The sequence below is a fragment of the Pogoniulus pusillus genome, chromosome Z (assembly GCF_015220805.1).
Source record: "Pogoniulus pusillus isolate bPogPus1 chromosome Z, bPogPus1.pri, whole genome shotgun sequence".
NCBI classification, from domain to species: Eukaryota; Metazoa; Chordata; class Aves; order Piciformes; family Lybiidae; genus Pogoniulus; species Pogoniulus pusillus.
Genome location: NC_087309.1, coordinates 62829401 through 62848401, shown reverse-complemented (window position 1 = coordinate 62848401; position 19001 = coordinate 62829401). Strand labels below are relative to the sequence as shown.

The following is a 19001-nucleotide window of genomic DNA, read 5'->3' as shown; positions in this document are numbered from 1 at the left end:
GCCCTAGGGAAAGTCTGTTCTACTCACTGCAGTGGAGTAGAAATTTCAAGATAGTCCCTGGCTCCTTTGTGGCAGTGTTGGAACTGCTCAGCCATTGAGAGGCTTCTGGATCTTCCCAGGCTGCTGGGAAAGAGGCAGACAATCTGAGCTAATCCTGGTTCCTCTTGGCACAGAGATATGCAGAGGTGCAGGCAGGATCTCTTGCAGATGTGCAGAGAGTGCAATGTCAGTGGCGCTTCTTGCCATGTCTTGAGGCACTTAAATGCCTTCTCATGGGAAACCTGAGACACTAAAGTTTTCAGGTACTTCAAGCCCTAAACATCAAGGCTAAGCAGTTTTGAAGCACGAGGTAGAGCAGAACACATTGTCAAGAGCAGTGAGGCAGAGGCAGCAAGGCAGAAGCAGCTCAACTGCTTGCAATTTAGCTCAATTTAGATTATTTGCCTGAGTGTAATGGCTCCTTTGGCCACAGAGATTCACCAATCAAAATCACTACATTAGGTGAAACCAGGGCTTGCTTACCCTTATTTGGGCAAGACACCAACAAGTACCTAAGCACCTGTGGGTACCTGTTTATCACTTTGGGAGGAGACATAATGGCCCAAGCCTTTGTTTTCCTCCTGCCCTTGCTTCCCCCATCAGCAGAAGGGTGGGGCAAGCCAGGACATCTAATAGGCCTATTAGCCTTCTGGGACACCTCCCTAGCTACAGGAGTCTACATTTCCCCATGTTGAATCTTTTGAGGGCAGTGATGGAGGACATGGTTTAGTTTTCTGCTCCTTAGCTCCCATGTGCTGATTTTTCCCCCGTATTTTACCTGGGGAACTAAGGAAGTGGAACTACCTCTGCTGCTGCCTTGCTTCTGACTCCTCCTTTCTCAGATTTCTGCTGATGTTCCTGAAGATAACTGTTTATTATCTACTTCTCTGTGTCATTGATTTATTTATTGGTCATGGGGCTTTGGGAAAAGAATTGGATTTCTGGAGGGAGGGGAAATGTCAAAGTGTTAATAACAAATGTTGCTTTGTTTGAGAACTGTCAACTAATGAAAATCAGGTACAACGTAGTTAGTTTTTGTCAGTGCCGCTTGCTACCAACTCCTGTATATTTGATCTATTTTTACTGCAGTTGTTGCCTTGGTATGCTTTCTATCTGACTCTAATTGTAGCATCTTTATGTATTTATTTAAATTCAGGAAATACTGAGGTACTCCTTTTTTGCCTTTAAATATAAATCAGTTTGCGTTCCTCATGTCTCCATTTTCTCCTTGCAGTTAGGAGTGATGGATTAGAATTAGGCTGCAGCACAGATTGGGAAAATCTCCCAGCATCCCTTTCCACAGAGACGTCGGCTTCCAGCATTGACTGTATCTGCTGCCACTCTAGCTGACATTTCTTTTGAATTCGGCTATGGAGAGTGCCTGTGCTGCCAGCTGCCGGATCAGGAACTTTTATCTTTTCATTCTTCTTGCTTGATAACTCATCAATGAAACAGCATGGATACTGAGAAATAAAACAGAAGGAGTTTTCTTTGTGCTTTTCTCCTTTTGTATGTGTGTGTGAGGGGGGGGGGAAAAGAACAGAGTGAAAGAAGCAGCACTTACATTTGGCTAAGGACTATATTTACATACCTGAAGTTAACTGAATTAACCCTGTAAGTATATTATCTCTACCTACTGGTATCTGAAATTGTGAATATGGAAGTTGGATGTAATGAGGTTTTTTTCTGTGAAAATTTACTTTGGCAGGCATACTTAACACTGAAGCTAAGGAAAAAAAAGTAGATGAATTTACTTTAAGAGGAGGAGAAAATTATATATCCGCAATAGATTTATGAAATAAGTGGGTTTTGTCTGCACTTTGCAGTGAACAATGCTTTTAGAGAGCAGATGCTTCTCTGCTGATGTCTGCTTAATCAGCTTGCATGCTGTAGGTTGTAGAATACTGCAAGGTATATATTTTGGGATGTCATTCTTTAAAATGAAGGACAATATCAAATGTAGAGTTGTTTTCTCCACTTACAGAGTATGTATTCTACTGGTTGCTGTGCTGATTTAACCATTTCAGGTCATATAATTTTAGACTTAAGTAGAAATAATTTCTTTAATATGATGCAGTTTTGTGCTCTCTGAGTGCTGGGTGTTAAGTGTAATGCAGTGTGCTTGCTAGAGAATTTAGTAACTTTGTCTCCAACATTACCTGTAAGTTCACTGCATAATAAATTCCGGTAAATTATATTGAAGTTTAGGAAGAGTGTTTTACCGGGATGATACTGTTGTAATTGTCTCTTTGGATCTGTGCCAGTGTCTGTGTGACGCAGTGTTAGTCCCATAAACATTTGGACTGATCGGGTGTCCTACTTGCTGCATGATTTATTTCTTGCTTTTCCCATAGCAATATAAGTGGAATTTTTACTTGTTTTGTGTAAAACTGCCAGTAAGCTGTCATTATTATTTTTATATGCTAGGTCTTTCAAGGGGATCGTTTTCATCCTATTTTCATGTCAGCATGTATTTTTTAGACCTGCTTTCTAAAGGAAGCATTGAATAGATGAAACTTTTGTATGTGTAAACCTCTTATTTAGCTATATCTACAAACTGTATATTAAGTTTTGGCAATATTGCTGTCTGGCATATTCCGGTGCTCATTTTTCTGCACCATATTGCCTGTATTGATCTCAGTTTGATGTAAACTAATCTGATAAGGAGTATTCAAAGACAGTAAATTCTCAGTCTACTTGCAAAGATTTAGTGCCAAAATATACATGTAAAATTTACTGTGGAACCACTGAGTCCTATTGATAAATGTTATAACAATCATTGATATTGATGAGCATTTCCATTAGTGACCAGCAGCAGAACAGTGTAGAGCAGATTTTTCTCCTACCTGGAAACTGATACTGGTTTGTTTTTTCTTTCCTTTTGTGTTAAACTGGGTCACTTGTGAATACCCATGGTACTATGATATTTTGCTGACTGCTTTTAGGAAGATTATTTTAAAATATTGTGTCAGATATGTGCTGTAGTAGCTTAATATGCTTGCATAGGATTATTTGACAATAATTTTAATGATTGCATAACCTGTATGTACATATTCAAATGACTAAATACTAATCCAGTTGCGGGTCATGTATCTTTCTTTTACAATATGGCTGATTCATTATGGAAAATTTGTGTCTTGCTTATTGCGCATGTGCAGTGTGATTTATTTTTGAACTTAAATAACTTGGTGTCAGATGAAGCTGATGATGTTTCATTTTCTCCTCAGGCTATAAAAACACCTGACACAAAATAAATTGGATGTTGTCTTACTGAATCGGATTAATGGTTAATCCAAACATGAAACATTTGTGAATGCTCATGTTTCTTTCCTTAAAGAAAGAGAGTGGCTATAAAGGTAGCCTGTCTTTTTGTGGTTTTGTCCATGGGGTGGACTGTGATGTTGGCAGTGGTGGGTGTGGGTCAGCCAGTACAGTGAGTTTAGTCTTGGTACTATTTCCTGTGGTACCTGATACACAGCAGATGATCAACTTTGCCTTGTTTTTCTTACTTTGTGCTAATTCAGTTGCTTTGTTGCAACCACAGATTAGTAAAAATATGTGAGGATACAGCGGTATTTTCTTAAAAGTTAGGTTGCATTGATAATATATAGATAAGCAGATTGATGTAATCAGTAAAAGAAAGACCATCAAGAAAGTTCTTCTATCACATCTACTTGCCCCCTCAGTCACAGACATAGTGTATTTGAGCCACACAGTTTGGATCACTTGTGTTCCATTACTAGATTCTCATGAAGCAGCACTGTAAGCATGGTGCTGTGTTCTAACTAGAACAAGACAGTTCTGCACGTGTCACTAAAGTCTGAGGTCACAAATAGCACTCATGTCAAGAATGTAAGGCAAAGGAGCATTATCAGTCTCTGGACAGGTAGTACACTGGCATTTAAGCTTCTAAGAAGGCATTTTTGTTTGTGGCATTGAAGTTTTTAAGAAGGCATTTTAGTTTGTGGTGTGTTTGAGTTTTGGTGGTGATGTTTGAGGTTTTTTGCTGTTGGTTTGTTTTTTTTTTAATACATTGTCAGTATTACAAATGTTTCTACTGCTGTGACCAGTAACCATTCCTAAAATAAACCAGTTGTTCCTGTAGCTGAATGTAAACCTGCGACGATTAGAAAACCTAGAAGTAGAATTTTCTGAAAAGGAGGAGAGGGCACATATCCCTCCTAAAATTCCAGTAGCTTTCCCAGCCCTCCCAGCTTCTGCATCTGTGAGGAGCAGAGTTTTAGCTGCCTTGCCTCTGCCTCATTGTTAGATTTCAGGTATCTGATAGGTTCAGGGAAAAGGCAGACTTTCATCAAAGCTGGCTGGTTGACAGATTTTAGATTTGACTAGGGGAAATGTGCTGTCCAGAGACTTTGTGGACGTCTCCTCCCTTGAAGTGTTCAAGGTCAGGTCAGATGAGGCTTTGAGCTACTTAACCTAGTGGAAGATGATGTTCCTGCCCATGGCAGGGGTTAGAACTTGAAGATCTTTAAGGTCCCTTCAAAGTGAAACAAATCTATGATAACAATTAATCCTGTAAAATGCTGAGTGAAATTCTAATAGTCTGTGAAAGGCTCTCGGTTTGAACTTTCAAAATGCTGGTAGAAATAAAAGTGGTAAGCTGCTCTGCTCATTTTCATGCATACCATTTTAATAGTTGCTGATTTTCAGCATGGACAACTGTCTTTTTTTCCCCCTCACTTACAGAATTGCAGACTATCTTTGATTGAAAGAGACCTTCAAGATCATCTAATCCAACCTTTGAGCTAGCAGTGCAAGGTCACCATTAAACCATGTCCCTAAGTCCACAAGGCATTTAAATATCCCCAGGGATGGAGTTTCCACCACTGCCCTGGGCAGATTTATTCCAGTGTTTGATGAACTTCTCAGTGAAGAAGTATTTCCTAATATCCAGCCTGAACTTCTCCTGGTGCAGCTTGCATCCATTTCCTCTAGTCCTGTTGCTTAACACCAGAGAAAAGAAGCTGGCCCTTTCCTTGATCCAACCTCCCTTCAAGTAGTTGTAGAGAGCAAAGAGGTCTCTATTCAGCTTCCTTTTCTCCAGGATGATCAACCTCAGCGCCCTCAACTGCTCCTTATGGGACATGTGCTCTAGGCCTTTTACAAGCTTTCTCTGGACATGATCCAGCACTTCTATGTCCTTCTTACAATGAGGGACCTGGAACTGAACACTGAGATTTGGCCTCACCAGTGCCAAGTACAGAGGAACTTCCTGCCATTGGCCTTCTTGGCCACCTGGGCACACTGCTGGCTCATATTGATTGTCTATCAACCAATACCTGCAGTAACCTCTTCCCTTCTTACTGCCTGTATTTCTGGGAGAAAAGAGAGCTTGGATCAGAACAACAGTGTTTGCCTGTGTCTGCTATAGAATGTAATTGTAAATTCAGCACACAAGAAAGTCCTGAGGAAGGAAAAAGTGAGAATAAGACTGTAACCCTAACAATTTTGCCAAATTGTCAGGCTGTGTAAACTAGGCTAACTTGAAATTAAATGATGCTTGTTAGATGATGTGTGTCAGTTGTGTGATTTTTGGATGAGGTTTTAAAAGAGTTTTTGTTTGGTGTGTGGTTTTTTTTTTTTAATGCCTGTTGTTGAATGGATCATGATATAGTAAGCTTTTAAAGTATTTTTTGCCTGCTTGCAAATTTGGCTAGCACAGCTCTGGATAGTTTTGCTGCCAGTTGGATTTCCTTAAATGAATGTCTAGCACACAGGCTGTAGCATGTGTTGGTGAAGTTCTGAAACAGTGAAGACACTATGCCTTCAAAAGAGTATAGTCTCTGTTGCACCAGCATGAATTTTTTATCAGTGCTTCCCATAAGATGATAACATTTCCAATGATTATGTAAACTACACAATTTTATTTATATAAAATCCATATGTTACATAAAAAGGGATGTGTGCATAATGAATGCAGAATCTGCTGTGGAGGTGAATTGACTAGTGGACTTATTCTGTGGGTAGAATGAGTTTACATTTGCTGAACTGATAGATGCAGTTTGTAGATTATCTGTATTAATGATGGTAATAACCTAGAATATGAAGTGATTTGTCTACATCAGAAACAGTTTCAAACTTCTATCTTTAATAACTTCAGATTTTTTTGTTGTGTGATTGTAAGTGGTATTAAAGTCTGAGTTTTAGATGAAATTGTAGAACAGTTTGCAAAAGTTTTTATGACAGAAAGGTGTTGATCACTTGGTCATATTTTCCCTGGTTATTTTTAAACTAGCAAAATTGGGTTAATAATGGTTTTAGTTCATAAACTGAAAGTGATTGGCAATTTAAAAGTACTGTGATCCCTTTAATGTAAAGGATTTAACTAGCTTTAATTGATTAGCTGCAGGAAACATATAAATATGAGAAAAGTCACTCAGTTCCACATTTATGAATTGTTCTTCATATGTCATGGAGGGGTATTCTGCCGCCTACTCCGATTTTGGTGGAGGGGAGAAATTAATTGGTGTGAGATAATATTCTATAAAAATCTATATTTATTAAACTCAGTATTTGGAACTCTCGCCACCCCAACCACTGTATATTAATATTTAAAAGTTTCTACACAGTCATGGAGACATTCTAGGATCAATATCTACAGTATAACTTACTAATAACTAGCAAACATTCGAACTATAAACAGAGGATTTTCCCCCGTGACTTAATGCCACTTGGGGTCTATATACTATTCGCCCAGCAAGAGCCTTCTGCCGATTATGGTAAGGTTTGGCTGATTGCAAACCTGATTGGTCATTCTAGTGCCCAAAGGGCCCATTAATCTCAGCCCACATTCAGTTAATGGGGGTGCACAGGTAAACAGTGTGCTCAGACCCCTGCACAGCTCAGCTCAGCTTGGACTCACCTGCACAGCTCAGACACATGCTCTGACCCTCACTTGCAGTGCTCAGCCACTCAGACCCCCACGCTTGGATGCCATTGCACAGCTCTGATTCTCAGAGGCTCAGACCCTGATGCTCTGACCCTCATTCACAGCTCACCTGCCTGCATACCTTAGATGCAGAGCTCATTTAAGCCGTCATGTAATATATATATATATAAGGAGCCTATAGCCTCCTAAGCCAGCTGTGCACATCTGCATGCTATTGCTATCAGGACCAGATCCTGCATTGCCTTTACCTGTGGAGCTCAGACTCCCAGCAGCCGCGCACACTTTGCATGCCTGCTGCCTATCATTGCCTGATAAAAGCCACTGCCACTGAGATAACCAGGAAGCAGACCCTGGATTGTCTGCACACATGGCCTGAAGGCGTGAACAACCGTGCCAGAGACAGCACGATATTCTCCTGAAATCCTGCCAGCTGAGAATCCCTGGACACAGCATCCAAAAGAGCCAGCAGCATCACAGGCAGAGATCGCCTCTTCGCCAGGAGAACAAAGGTCAGAGAAAACCTATTTCCCCACAAACTGGGAAGATTTATCCTTTCCCCTCAAGCCGGGAGGATTCCAGCCTCAGAGTCCACAGGCAGAGACCCTGGAGAATTGGACATTAGACACAGGCTGTGACAGAGCCCTGGAAGGTGATTATTGATTATTAACTGATAAGAATTGTGAGTAAAAGCTTTAATACCTCTGTAATATGAGTTGCCTCTGCTGTAGAGCAGAAAGAGTTTCAGCCCACTCTGCTGAGCAATTAGCATAAAGACCTCAAGTGGCATTAAGCTGCAGGGAAAACTTCTCTCTCTGTTCATAGTTTGAATGTTTGCTAGTTAAATAACAAATCTCTGTACATATTTTATCCTAAATTGTTTTCATAACCGTGTACCGAACTGAATATTAATATACAGTGGTTGGGGGTGGCAAGAGTTCAGAATATTGAATAAATATATATTTTTATATAAAATTTATATCGCCCCAGTTAATTTCTCCCCCCTGCCAAATAGGCGTAGGCACTGGGAATCTCCCTCCGAAGCAACAGCCTATTACTAATGTCCAAACTTCAGGGGAGTCTTTGCCCGTGGACTTTGAGGCTGGAATCCTCCCGGCTTGAGGGGAAAGGAGAATCTTCCCAGCTTCTGGGGAAATGACTGTCTCTGACCTTGTGCTGATGGATTCCTCTGGGTGCTCTCTCCAGGGATACGTAGGCAAGATCTCAGGTGCAGCGGCAGGATGTTGTGCTGTCTCAGCACGATCTAACGCTGGCTACATAGGCCGATCGCGTGCAGACAATTCAGAGTCTGCTTCCTGGTAACTCGGTGGCAATGGCGCTTACCAGGCAACGATAGGGAGTGGGTATGCAAGGCATGCACGGCTGCTGGGAGACTATGGGCCCCACATATATATAGGCTGGCTTAAGTGAGCTCTGTGAGTATGCAGGCAGGGGAGTCCGAGCAATCGGGAGAGTCCGAGCACGTTGTTTACCTGTGTACCCCTGTTTATTGAATGTGGGTTGAGATTAATGGCCCCTTGGCCACTAGAATGACCAATCAGGTTGGCAGTCAGCCAGACTGTACCGCTATAGGCTAAAGCCACTTGCCAGGACTTTCCCCAAATATGGGGATCACATGAGCCTAGCTCTGGGCAGGCACGAGCTGGGCGTGTGGGGCTTACACAACATGTTTATGAACAGGGGTCTTAGAATCATAGGCTCAACCAGGTTGGAAGAGATCTCCGAGATCATCCAGTCCAACCTAGCACCCATCCCTATCCAGTCAACTAGACCATGGCACCAAGTGGCTCATCCAGTCTTTTCTTGAACACCCCTAGGGATGGCGACTCTACCACCTCCCTAGGCAGCCCATTCCAATGGCAAATCACTCTCTCTGTCAAGAACTTGGCACAACAAACTTCATGGCACCAGGCCTATTGTGCCCCTTTTATCCATTTAATGTGTTTACCTCTGGTTTGGGCAGAATAACATGTCCAGGCAGGGCAAGGCACAAATAAGCCTATTTTTGGGCCTACAGGCCCTCCACAACACCGTATGGTTGGAATGCATAGCATACGTGTAGAGGCAGAAGAGGAGGCTTGCCTGATGCATTTTGCTTTAGGAGAGCCTGAGTCTTGTACCTAGCCAGAAACATACTGAAAGACATGTGCCAGCACTAGTGTAGAGTAGGGGCGACAGGTGTGTGCAGTTTCTTGCTCAGATCAGTAGTCCTCAAGAGAGAATGATACATGCAGTGCTTCCATGAGGGATCCTCAGATGCAAACTTGATGCAGAAGGTTCCTGAAAGTGGTGCTTGTCTGCTTGTGTTTTGTTTTAAAACCAAACCAAATGGAAGTACCGTAGGTGAGTTTTACAAGTAGTCCTGTGTAATCATAAGAAAATCTGAAACAACTGCAAAGCTACTCTTTCTGCTTTTATGAACATGTCCTGATGGTCACTATATGGAAGTCTGTGGATTGTACTACTGAGAACCATACAAGTCTTCAGCCACCCTTTATGGAACTATGCTGAACACAAAATAAAGACCTAACAGAGTGTCTCAGTTGCATCTGGTTATAAACTTATTTTATGTTAGACTCTTTCTGGGTATTTGTAATAAGGAGTAGTGCCACCTTCAACTCTCTGCTAGGTAGGTAGGCGGTATTCCTACAAAATGTCTCACTGTTTATATGATAGGATTTGCACTTCTCTTGCATCTTGATGTCTGTGTAAAAACTCTCTGATAAAACTGATGGCAAATAACATTCCTTTAGGAAATGATCCAGGCTAGATTCTGGCAGCTACATTTCAATATCCAAAGAGGACCTACAGGAAGTCTGGAGGAAGACTCTGTAGAATGGCTTGTAGCAATAGGATGAGGGTCAGTGGTTCTAAATTGTACCAGGGCAGATTTAAGTTGGTAAAATACTGGAGGAGGTTGCCCAGGGGTGGGGTTGAGGCCCCAGCCCTGGAGACATTCCAGACCAGACTGGATATGGCTCTGGGCAGCCTGACCTAGTTAGAGGTGTCCCTGCGCACTGCAGGGGACAAGATGGCCTTTCAGGGTACCTTCCAATCCGATGCAGTTTGTGAGTCTGTAAAAAGAAGGACGCCAGTAAGAGGAAGTTTTCCTGCTGCATGATGTGTCTGGGCCATTTGAGTTTAAGGGGTGTTAGCAGTTTTTAAATGTAGTAGCAAAGACCAGCTAAGAGGACATCAAGTAAGTTTTGGCTTGTAAAACTCTGCGAGCCGTCAATATGAAGTGATCACAGAATCACAGGAGGTTAAGGTCTGACGGAACTCCCTGGCCAGAGCAGGGTCACCTATACCAGATCACACCGAAATGCATCCAGGCAGTCATGAGTATCTCTGGAGAGGGAGACTCCACAAACCCCATGGGCAGACTTTTCCAGTGTTCCGTCACCCTCACTGTGAAAAACTCTTCCTCGTGTTTCCATGGAACTTCCTAGGCCTCAACTTCCACCCATTGCCCCTTGTCCTGTCATTGGGCATCACTGGGAAGCACCTGGCTCCATCTTCTTGGCACTCACAATTACATGTTTATAAACACGAATGAGGTCAACTGCCAGTCTCCTCTTCTCCAAACTGAAGAGCTCCAGCTCCCTCAGTCTTCTCCTAAGGAAGATGTTCCACTCTCTTAATCATTTTCATGGCTCTAAGTGGCAATTTAATTATATCACTGTGAGCTGTAACCTGTGATCTTTGATGCTATAGTTTGAGTCCAGCTTTTGACTCTGTCTGGGAGAAAGTCTTCCAGGGGGATAGTGGGATACTGCCTCCACAGGACACTGTTGAAGACTTGCTTTATGTTATGGTGAGCCTGCATGGCAGTTCATATCAGGATAGAGCTTAGTGCCACGTACATGGAAGAAGCATCGTGTGCCTGCACAGTAGTCCTCTCAATAAAGAAGGGAAGGAAATTTGGATGCAATCCTCTGAAAAATATCAGAATCACCACTGTTCTTGGACAGTGCAGAGGATTGGTGCTCTTGAAGTGAAGCAGCATTCAAAAATACCCAGAGCCTCCTGGCCAAAGAAGTGGAACTAGTGAGTAGATTCTGGTGAGGGCTCTTTATCACTAAGAAGTCATGCCCTGTCTAAGATGTGTGACAAGGTAGTTGCTCTTGTTGACATGGTAGAACATAAATTCTTAGTAATTAAAGATAAATTAGTACAAAGGGGAGGATCTTAAAATACAGAAATATTTTGAAAAGCAACAGCCAGTGTCAGATTTTGACAGTGCAAGAGCTGTTTGACTTGCCAACTTCCTGCACAGGATAAGAACTGCCTGAGGACACCACCTTTTAATTCTCTTTTATCATCATTTACTTGGCATGAAAGACTGTAGCAGATGCCTGCATGTATGTTACCCAAGAAGTGTGCTGCGGATGGTGGTTTCTTGCTGCTTTGCCTGTTGATACTGTGGCTGACACCTAGAATGTTTTTTATTTAAGTTTAAGCAAATGCCTCCAAAAGATTCGGTTCTGGTGAAGGTTCTGTAAGTGTTAAGGGTCACTTGTTAGCTGAAGTATTTGTTTCCTGGGAAAGTGTTAGGTATAATGCATCTTTTTTTGCTTAATCCTCATACACACAGTGGCATTCATGTTGAGTACCTCACAACTTTTACAAGACCCTATTTTCACTCCATTTAATTTTTGTCATCTCTTCATCTTGATGTTGGTATTTTAAAGCTAAATTGTTATTGCAAATTTCACAATGTTTTTTTCCCCCAATCAAGAAGTTTACCTTGTAGCCTAGTGAGACTTCTGCTGGTGGGAGCACTAGATGTACAAAACCTGGCAATTTGAATGTATGTCAGATGAGGCTGATTGTAAAAGAGCAAATAAATAGTTTTAGAAGTTTAAAAACTAAATTCCACAATCACTGTTCCTAGAAAGTAGTGCAGGTACATTTAAGTACAGCTGATGCTGCTACAATGATGTGGAGCGCAGTCCTAACTATGTGTGATTTAAAATGTGGCAAACATAATTAGATTAAAGGTAAACTTTTCTGTAATTCTGTTTCCAGTTCCTGAATCCCCTTTCAGGAAAAGAGTTGATAGATCATGACACCAAAGGTGAATGTATTAAAAGCCGAATAAGTCTCTGCAGATATGAACACAGCAACATGTACAGAGTTAATACTTCAGCTATTGAACTGCCTTTCAGCAACCCTCTCACTGAGCCATTGTGGGAACAGATAGATGTTATTGCCTAACTCATTACATGTCAATATGACTTTCTTTTAAATGCTAAAACAATGACTTTTTGTTTAAACTGGTAGTTATGATCCCTTTTTAATTAATCTGTAGGGAAAAAAGAGGAAGATATCTTAAGCTGTTAACTGTTTTGACATTTTAAACTACTAATGATTTTGCTTTGTATACACTCTGAGAATTGTTATCCTAATGGTGAATATTCCAATACATCTCAGGGTTTTCAGTATTTCACAGTATCAACAAGGTATTCTTTGTTTCTATTGCAGCTCCAAGTAGAAGAACCTACCTAAACCTACTAATAATTTTTTTCTGGGCTGTATATTACCACCGTATTGAAGCAGTTTCATGACTAGCTTAGCACCAAGACCAAGATGTGTAATTGCTGGAATTTAAAACATGGATTCTTTTTTCATAAAAGAAATTTCAAATAGCAAAATTATCATAATGTTCAGTCTGGAAAAGACCTTCAAGACCTTTGAGTCCAACCATTAATCTGACGCTAGCATATCCACTGCTAAACCATGTCCCTAAGAACCATTTCTACATGTCTTTTAAAGACCTCCAGGTTCCACTTCCTTGGGCAGCCTGGTCCATTGCTTGACAGCCCTTTCAGTGAAGAAATTTTTCCTAGTGCCTCTAGAGCCTACCAGGGGGGCAGCCCTGATTGACCTGCTGCTCACAAATAAGAGAGGGGCTGGTGGGGGATGTGGTGGTTGGAGGCTGCCTGGGGTCCAGTGACCATGAAATTATAGAGTTTTCAATACATGGAGAAACCAGGAGGGGCATCAACAGAACCTCCACACTGGACTTCCGAAGGGCAGACTTCAGCCTATTTAAGGAACTAATTCAGAAAGTTCCTTGGGAAATAGCCCTTGAAAACAAAGGGGTCCAGGAAGGTTGGACCTGCTTCAAGAAAGAACTCCTGAAGGCACAGGAGCAGGCAGTGCCACTGAGCCGGAAGATGAGCCGACGAGGGAGGCAGCCAGGCTGGATGGGCAGGGAGCTGCTGAAGGAATTAAAGATTAAAAAGAGAGTGTATCACCTTTGGAAAAGAGGGGAGGTGTCCCAGGAGAAGTTCAAGGAAGTTGCTAGGTCTTGTAGAGGAAAAATTAGAGAGGCAAAAGCCCACTTGGAGCTCAGGGTGGCCACGGCTGCCAAGGAAAATAAAAAGTGTTTCTTTAAATATCTGAATGGCAAGAGAAGGGCCAAGGACAACCTCCAGTCCTTGTTAGATAGAGAGGGGAACATAGTGACAAAGGATGAGGAAAAGGCAGAGGTGCTTAACACCTTCTTTGCCTCAATCTTCACTAGTGGGACAGGTTGTCTCCAGGACAGCTGGACTCCTGAAGTGGTGGATGGAGTCAGGGACCAGTACAGTCCCCCTCTAATCCATGAGGAAGCAGTAAGGGACCTGCTGCGTCATTTGGATCCTCACGAGTCCATGGGACCGGATGGGGTCCACCCTAGGGTGCTGAGAGAGCTGGCAGCTCAGCTGGCCAAGCCACTCTCCATCATTTATCAGCAGTCCTGGCTCACTGGAGAGGTCCCTGAAGACTGGAAGCTGGCCAATGTGATACCCATTCACAAGAAGGGTCGAAAGGAGGAGCCAGAAAACTACAGACCTGTGAGCCTGACCTCAGTGCCAGGCAAGGTCATGGAACAGGTCATCTTGGGTGCCATCACAAAGCACCTACAGGATGGCCAAGGGATCACGCCCAGCCAGCATGGGTTTAGGAAGGGCAGGTCCTGCCTCACCAACCTGATCTCCTTTTATGATCAGGTTACCTACCTGGTGAATGTGGGGCAGGCTGTGGATGTAGTCTACTTGGACTTCAGCAAAGCCTTTGACACTGTCTGCCACAAGAAGCTCCTGGCCAAGCTGGCAGCTCATGGTTTGGACAAATTCACTCTGTGCTGGATCAAGAACTGGCTGGATGGCAGAGCTCAGAGAGTGGTGGTGAATGGTGCCACATCCAGTTGGCAGCCAGTCACTAGTGGTGTTCCCCAAGGATCAGTTCTGGGCCCAGTCCTGTTCAATATCTTTACTGATGATCTAGATGAGGGGGTTGAGTCCAGCATCAGTAAGTTTGCAGATGACACCAAGCTAGGAGCAGGTGTTGATCTGCAAACAGGTAGGAGAGCCCTGCAGAGGGACCTGGACAGGCTGGATGGGTGGGCAGAGGCCAGTGGGATGAGATTGAAGAAGGCCAAGTGCAGGGTTCTGCACTTTGGCCACAACAACCCCAAGCAGCACTACAGGCTGGGAGAGAGTGGCTGGAGAGCAGCCAGGAGGAAAGGGACCTGGGGGTACTGATAGATAGTAGGGTGAAGATGAGGCAGCAGTGTGCCCAGGTGGCCAAGAGAACCAATGGCATCCTGGACTGCATCAGGAACAGTGTGGTCAGTAGGACGAGGGAGGTTATTCTTCCCCTGTACTCAGAACTGGTCAGGCCACACCTTGAGTGCTGTGTCCAGTTCTGGGCCCCTCAATTCAAGAGAGATGTTGAGGTGCTGGAACATGTCCAGAGAAGGGCAACGAAGCTGGTGAGGGGCCTGGAACACAAACCCTATGAGGAGAGGTTGAGGGAGCTGGGCCTGTTTAGCCTGGAGAAGAGGAGGCTCAGGGGTGACCTCATTGCTGACTACAACTACCTGAAGGGGCATTGTAGCCAGGTGGGGGGTGGCCTCTTCTCCCAGGCAACCAGCAATAGAACAAGTGGACACAGTCTCAAGTTGTGCCAGGTTAGGTATAGGCTGGATATTAGGAAGAAGTTCTTGCCAGAGAGAGTGATTTCCCATTGGAATGGGCTGCCCTGGGAGGTGGTGGAGTCACCGTCCTTGGAGGTGTTCAAGAAGAGCCTGGATGAGGCACTTAGTGCCATGGTCTAGTTGATTGGATAGGGCTGGGTGCTAGGTTGGACTGAATGATCTTGGAGTTCTCTTCCAACCTGGTTGATTCTATGATTCTTTGATTCTATGATGCCCCTGGCCTCCTTGGCTACCTGAACACACTGCTGGTTCATACTCAGCCAGCTGTCGACTCACACACCCAACTTTCCAGCCATTCTTTTGCAATCATGTATCATTGCATGGGGTTGTTTTAACCCACATGATGGACCCATCACTTGACTGCCTTAAATACACTTGGCTCCCAACCATTGATCTAGCCTATCCAGATCATCTGCCAAGCCTTCTTACCTTCAGACAGATCAACACTCCCTCCCAGCTTGGTGTCTGCAAACTTAATGAGGGTACACCCAATCCCCTTGTCCAGATCACTGATAAAGATATTAAAAAGAACTGGCCCCAGTAGTAAGCCCTGAGGAGCACCACTTGTAACTGTCTGCCAGCTGTATTTAACACCATGTACTACAACTCTCAGGACCTGTCATGCAGCTGGTTCTTAACCCAGTGAAGTGTCTGCCCATCCAAGCAATAAGTAGCCACTTTCTCCAGGAGGATACTGTGGGAAGATATGTTGTGAGGACTGGGACCTGAAAGTCCATCTGCCTCCTGCAGTTTTGAAGATTCCCTTCTTCGCCTGCCCCCTCCCTAAAATATTGCCAGTAAGATTTGTATTGGAGGACACCTGGAGGAGGACAGGGCTTCAGAGCTAGTCACATAATAGTTTTAGTGACTGAAAAGTCATTCTTGTGATCCAGTAGATTTCAGTTTTGATTGTCACATTTTTGAAAGAAAATCACTGCAAATTTGATACTAAAAAAAAAAGGAAAATAATTACTTTCCCTCTGCTCCTTCCTGAGAATTTATTTGAAAGCAGCTAGCCATTTTTCCTAGTGGGAAAGGCAGAGTAAATGGAATGTGTGATCGAATGAAACCAGGCATCTACTCAGTGAAACATAATTTCCTAAAAAGCAACTGTAATATGAGGATATAGAAGCATGAGAGCGCACAGTGGTGGTGATGGCATGCTATGGAGTGACTTAACTCAGGGCTTGGTGTACCAGGAAAAAAACCCCAAACATAACCTCTAAATCTAGCTAAAAAATAATTATTTAGAAATAATTTGTTAGCAGTTATTTGTTATATTATTATATTTGTTATTATTATTATATTTGTTCTATAGTAAAATTGAGCATTTTACAAAATTTTTAGTCATCATAAATAAGAATATTTTAATTTCTTAACTGTACATTGGAGGTTGTGCTGTTCAAGACATTTGGAATGGACAAATAAACACATACACTACTGCTTCTATAAATATTTTTTACAGATTTGTTTACATATTCAGAGTTTGATTTCACTAAAATGCAGCTGTTTTCTCCCTATTTATTTCAATAAACATTTTGATTCTGCTTTACTGAGTAGGAAGTGTAAGTTCTTAAGGAGTGTGTGTAGAGGTGCAGTAAGGAAGGCCATGGCGCTCTCAGAACTAAATCAGGATTAGGAGGTGGGAAAAAAAGAAGAAAGGGCTTCTTTAAATACATCAGTAGTAAAAGGAAGAAGAGAAGAGTGGGTTCACTGTTAAGTGAAGTGGGAGAAATGGTGAGATTACTGAATGCTGCTTTTGCCTCAGTCTTTACTGATAAGAGCAGCTCTCAGGAGTCTGAGACATGGGAGGTCAGAGAGCAAAACTAGTGCAAAGAAGATTCTGCACTAGTGTCCCAGGTTGAGAATTATAGGGTTAAAAAAATCTCCTGGGGACTAGGAGATTGTTATTCAATCCCATAATTCTGCTATCTCTTTATAAACTCACAGCAAGACCAGCTCATTCTCCTCCTCCTCCTCCTCCTCCTGCCCCTTGTCTGTTGGGAGCCACTTTATTGGGAAGAACATGTAGGCAGTAGGCCTGTTCAGAGGCCTCCAGCGGCTTGTTTAGGCCTCTTGGATGGTGGACGCATTTTGAGGGGGAGGATTGGAGCACTGGGGAGTATAGATTTAGTTTTTGGGTTGGGGAAAAATTCAAGGGGGTTTGTCAGGGATGCGGTAATTGCTTTGTAATGTCTTTCTGTATTTCTCTCTAAATATAATTCTGTATTTTTTCTCCAATTTCATTTGAGAGCTTAATCATTTAAGAGCTTAATTTCTGTTGGCTATCTTTAAAAACCATAACAACTAGTCAGTGTGGATTAATTTAGAGATTGCTTGAATGAACTGAAAATGCACATATCCATGGCCCCCAATGAGGTGCATTTAGGAGTGCTGAGGGAGCTGGGTGGTGTTGTTGCTGACATACTCTCCATCATTTTGAGAGAAGATGGGAGAGGTGCCTGAGGACTGGAAAAAAGCCACTCCAACCTTCAAAAACAGCAAGAAAGAAAGCCCAGGCAGCTACAGACCAGTCAGCTTCATCTCCAGCCCTGGAAAAATGATGGAGCAGCTTGTTTTAGAGGCTGTTGCTAACCGCATGGAAGAAAAGAACGTTAGTTGAAGTAGCCAGCATGGATTTAATAAGGGGTAGTCTTACTTGACTAATCTGATAGCCTTCTATGAAGGCATGACCAAATGGGTAAATGAAGGCGGAGCAGTGGATGTCATCTACCTCCACTTCAACAAGGCTTTTGACACCATCTCCCATAACATTCTCATAGGTAAACTCCAGAAGAGTGGGTAAGATGATTGGATTGTGAGGTGGATTGGTAACTGGTTTATTAACAGAGTTCAGGGGGTTGAGATCAGCGGAGTCCAGTTGGAGGCTTGTAGCCAGTGGTGTTCCTCAGGGATCAGTACTGGGTCCAGTTTTGTCCATTATTTTCATCAATGACCTGTATGAGAGGTTGTATTCGCTTATGGTACAAAACTTGGCAGGGGGCAGTGGTTGACACATTGGAAGGCTATGCTGCCACCCAGTGAGATCTGGACATGAGGGAAACTGTATGGGCAGAAGAGAACTACATGAAGTTCAGTAAGAGACTCACTGAGAGAGTCATTGGACACCGGAATGGGCTGCCTGGGAAGGTGATGGAATTGCCATCCCTGGAGCTGTTCAAGGCAGGATTGGACGTGGCACTTGGTGCCGTGGTCTAGCCTTGAGCTCTGTGGTAAAGGGTTGGACTTGATGATCTGTGAGGTCTCTTCCAACCTTGGTGATACTGTGACAAATTCAGAGTGCTGCATCTGAGGAAGAGTAATACTAAGCACCAGTACAGACTAGGAGTTGTCTTGCTGGAAAACAGCACCAGGAAGAAAGACCTTGGTGTCCTAGTGGATAGCAAGTTAACCATATGACAGCAATGTGCCCTTGTGACCAAGAAGGCCAACGGTATCTTGGGGTGGATGAAGAAAAGTGTGTCTAGCAGGTCTAAGGAGATTGTCCTCTCCCTCTTCTGTGCCCTGGTGAGACCAGGTGCAATACTGTGTCCGATTTTGGGCTCTCCAAGAGACATAGAGACCTACTGGAGACAGTCCAAGTGAGGGCTGCAAAGACAATTGTGCAACTTGAGGATCTGTCCTGTAAAGAAAGGTTGAGAGATCTGGGACAGTATAGTGTTGGGAGGTAAAGGCTGAGAGAGGGAATCTTGTCAATATCTGTAAATATCTGAGAGGTGGGTGTCAAGATGGTGATGGTCCCTCTTTGGTGGTGCCCAGTAATAGGACAAGGAAAACATCTGTAAGCAGGAGCAGAGGAAGTTCCACCTCAACATGAGGAGAAGCTTCTTTACTGTGAGGGTCATGGAGCACTGGAACCGATTGCCCAGAGAGGTCGTGGAGTCTCCTTTGGAGACTTTCAAAACTCACCTGGATGCATTCCTGTGCAGCCTGCCCTAGGTCATCCTGCTTTGTCAGACTCAATGATCTCTAGAGGTCACTTCCTACTCCTAATGTTCTATGTACCTGTGATTTCTCTTGATTGTT

The 19001-nt window shown here is 43.2% G+C and overlaps 1 protein-coding gene across 3 annotated transcripts in view; it reads left to right on the top strand.

Moving 5' to 3' along the window:
* The window catches only part of TTC39B (tetratricopeptide repeat domain 39B), a 92790-nt gene that overhangs the window by 39795 nt on the left and 33994 nt on the right, over positions 1-19001 (top strand). The window contains exon 1 of one of the 3 annotated variants that reach the window (XM_064176648.1): positions 1639-1653. The exons of the other annotated variants lie outside the window; for them this stretch is intronic. The gene's annotated coding sequence lies outside the window, so the exon portion shown is untranslated. Of the gene's footprint in view, positions 1-1638; positions 1654-19001 lie in introns of those variants that run through there. 3 annotated transcript variants of the gene reach the window in all.